The following is a 4,186-nucleotide window of genomic DNA, read 5'->3' on the forward strand; positions in this document are numbered from 1 at the left end:
CTCTACCACTTGAGCCACAGCGCCATTTCCGGCTTTTTTCTTTTTGCTTATGTGGTGCTGAGGAATCGAACCCAGGGCCTCAAGCACGCAAGGCAAGTGCTCTACCACTGAGCCACCTTCCCAGCCCTGATACTGTAACTTTTATTTCTAGCCTTGCATTATGTCTATCTAGTTACCATTTTCTGCCCAAATCTTCCAGTTCTTCAAGCATGTTTTCCAGTTCTAATTAGATTTTGTAGCATTATCATATTTCAGAAGTTTTATTCTGTTGATTCCAATATTTTGTCCACCAATACATTTTTTAGTCTTTTAATTTGAATTGGTTTAACAATACTAACTGATCAAATAGCATGTGGGTCTTCCTTTTGAGTTAATTTTCTTGCTTTGGCACTTTGTCTATACAGTCATGTGATGCTATTTCAGGCAACAAACAAGCCACATATACAAGTGGTCCCATATGATTAAAAATTCCAATCATCCTGTATTTTTACTGTACAATTTCTATGTCTAGATGTTTAGACACAAATATTTATCATTGTGCATTATAGTTGCGTACAGTAATCTGTATAGTAATCTACAGTAATCCTGCATTATGCAGGTTTGTAGCCCAGGTTTGTTTAAGTACACTATGAGTTTGCAGAGTAATAAAATGGCCTAACAACGCATTTCTCAGAACTTACCATGTTAAGCAACAAATGACTGTATTTGATTGTATGATGAATATTTTGTATACTATAATCTAGACTGAAGTAAATATTGCTTACATCCAAAATGAATATGCTCATTTTTATGTTTTCAGCAACCTGAAAGCAGTGGCTTAATTAATGTGATTCATCTGTGACCTGCAGCTGGGCTGACCTGTAGCTTTAGATTGGTTAAATTGAAGGTAGAATGGGAATATTCATGTCCACAGGGTTTTTGGTTTGCCCAACAGCCAAGCCACCAGGTTTTAGAAATATACATCTCTTTTAGCTTCATAACCTCGTTGCCAGGTTTTATTTCATCCCAGGAGAGGGAACAAGATGGTTCTCTTGGCTCTCCAGGCTTTTAGTAATGTTTCAGAGGAATGGCCACAATACCCGGGAGGGTGGGAGTAGGAGATGAGTCAACTAGCCTGCTGATCCTTCCAGTCCCCAAATGTCAAGAGTTCCTCTGATGGGTTTCTTGGCTAACCTACCTTACCTTCTCACTTGTAAAAGGTATTTTACACTTGGAAAAAGCTTCTTTTGCCTGAGGCCAGTGGCGTATCTCTCTCAGCTTTCTTGCCTCCCTGTTTTCTGTAATACTGGTTAAGTGTAATGGATAATCACAGGCTTCCTCTTTGCATTTGGGTCTTCCAGATAGATATTATTGTCATACCAGCCTCCAGAGAGATGCTAGACCTCTCTCTATTGATATTTTCTTTTACCATAGTTCAACATGAAGTACAAGCATCCATGGCTCTCTATTCTCCTTTGAAAGACTTAGGATTTTTTTCTTTTTAAAATAGGTTAGCCTCCTCAGATTTCCAATGAGTTAAAAATATTTTTAAGCTGGGCTCCAGTGGCTCAGCTTGTAATCCTAGCTACTCAAGAGGCTGAGATCTGAGTTCAAAGGTAGCCAGGGCAGAAAATTCTCTTTAAGACTCTTATTATGCAGTTAGCCTGCAAAAAGCCAGAAGTGGAGATGTGGCTCAGATGGTAGAGTGTCACCCTTGAGCTAAAAAGTTAGCCAAGGGAGAGCAATAGACTGTGTGTTCAGGTCCCAGTGTGTGTGCACGCGCACACACATACACACACATTTCAACTGTACAGAAGGAGTAAAGAGTCTACTGTTCTTTTGCCCCTGCTACTCACTTTGAGTATTTTGAATATCCTTCCAGAAATGAGTATATAACCAATTATGTAATATTCCTTTCTTTTTAGTAACATACTATATGCATTTCTCTGTATTTTTCTTTCTTTTACCATTATACCTTAGCAATTCTTCAATATCAGTATGTAAATAGTTACTCCTCCCTTTTTTCATGTGTCACAGAGAATGGATTTCATATATCTCCTGTTATTGGTATTTAGGTTGTTTCCTGGCTTTGGTTTATAACAAACAATCCTACTTTGAATACTTTTGTATTTCATGTCATTTCCTACATCTATATCTACAGAATAAATTGTTACAATTGAAAGAATTCAGTTTAAAAGGTTATGTACATTTGTGTGTGTGTGTGTGTGTGTGTGTGCCAGTACTGGGGCTGGAACTTGTGGTCTTGCATTCTTGATTGGTTTTTCATTCAGTGCTAGCACTTTACCACTTGAGTCACAGCTCTATTTCTAGCCTTTTTTTATGTGTGTGGTTGTGGGGCTTGAACTCGGCCTGGGCACTGTCCCTCAGCTCTTCAGCTCAAGGCTAGCCCTCTTCCACTTGAGCCACAGCACCACTTCCAGCTTTCCGAGTGGTTTATTGGAGATAAGAGTCTCACAAGCTTTCCTGCCCAGGCTGGCTTTGAACCGTGATTCTCAGATATCAGCCTAGTATTACAGGTGTAGCTAGTATTACAGGTGTGAGCCATCGGCACCTGGCTCTATTTCCAGCTTTTTGTTACTTAACTGCAGATAAGAGGCTCATGGATTTCCCTGCCCTGGCTGACTTCAGCCCACAAACCTCAGATCTCAGGCCTGAGTAGGATTATAGGTGAGAGCCACTGGCACATAGCTTGGTTCCATGCATTTATAATTTGGTAGTTATTGCTGAGTGGATTTTAATGCAGATTTTCCCAATTCATATATCCACAGTTGAATGTATGTTCCCTCACATAAGATTTTTTTTTCTTGCAGGTTGTGAGGCATGGACTCAGTGCCTATGCACTCTCCCTGAGCTTTTTTGCTCAAGGATAGTGCTCAACCATTTTGAGCCACAGCTCTACTTCTGTTTTTCTGGTTGTAAAATTGGAGATAAGAGTCTCATGGCCTTTCCTGCCCCAGCTGGCTTCAAACCTTGATCCTCTGATCTTCCCAGTAGCTGGGATTATAGGCACTGAGCCACTAGTACTTGGAATAAAGTCTTATTTTCATGTGTAAGAGCTATTTTTTGTGCTTCATTGATATTCATAAACTTTGCTTATCTAATGTCTGACTGATCCCTATACTCTAAGATAGTTCCTGTGTGTGTGTGTGTGTGTGTACTCATGGCCATGCAGATGGTGTGTATTTTATCGCATAGTTGCAGGCATTAAAAAAGGTTGGGGGCTGGCAGCGTGGCTTAGTGGTAGAGTGCTTGCCAACATGCCTGAAGCCCTGGGTTCAATTCCTCAGTACTGCATAAACAGAAAAGCCAGAAGTGGCCTTGTGGCTCAAGTGGTAGAATGCGTGCCTTAAGTGAAAGAAGCTCATGGACAATGCCCAGGCCCTGAGTTCAAGCCCCAGGACTGGAACACGAACACACACACACATAGTCAGGACTAGAATTGAAGTTTTGACTACAAAGCCTACATATGTTTTTCAAATGTAAAAAAACTAAGAATTTAATTCAATTTTCAGGTGGACCAAGTAAGTAACGTCAGAACACACTATCATGTAAGGTGCCACGGCTCACATTTGTAATTCTAGTACTCAGAAGGTTGAGCTCTGAGAATGGGAGTTTGACGCCAGCTGGGGGAGAAAAGAGACTAAGATCTCCAATTAATCACATAAAGCTGGAAATGGAGGTGTTGCTAAAGTGGTAGAGCATCAGCCTTGGGAGGAAAAAAAATAAAGGTCAGTGGCCGGGTGCTGAGTTCAAGCCCCAGGACTGGCCCCCCAAACCAACTGAAAGCATACTGGGATTTTAGGACTAAGGGCAAAGACGGAACTAATGTTTACATGTTACCTACGATCCAAATGTCAGATCTATTTTTCTGCCGGGCTGGGAATGTAGACCCATGGTCGGCTCCATTCCAGAGATCAAGTTTCTCACCGAATCTTCTGATTTTTAAAAATAAAAATATTGCCAGGGCTGGGAAGGGGGCTTAGTGGTAGAGGCTTGCCTAGCATGCATGAAGCCCCGGGTTCGATTCCTCAGTACCACATTCTCGGAAAAAGCCAGAAGAGGTGCTGAGGCTCCAGTGAGCAAAGAGAAGACAGTGACCATCAAAAGTATGTAGGGCTCAAAGTCGAGCCCCCAACCTGGGCCTTGGCCTGGGGGCGCGCTCCGGGCCTCGGCCTCGCCTGGGGGT

Source organism: Dipodomys ordii, unplaced genomic scaffold (assembly GCF_000151885.1).
Source record: "Dipodomys ordii isolate 6190 unplaced genomic scaffold, Dord_2.0 Scaffold15, whole genome shotgun sequence".
Taxonomy (NCBI): domain Eukaryota; kingdom Metazoa; phylum Chordata; class Mammalia; order Rodentia; family Heteromyidae; genus Dipodomys; species Dipodomys ordii.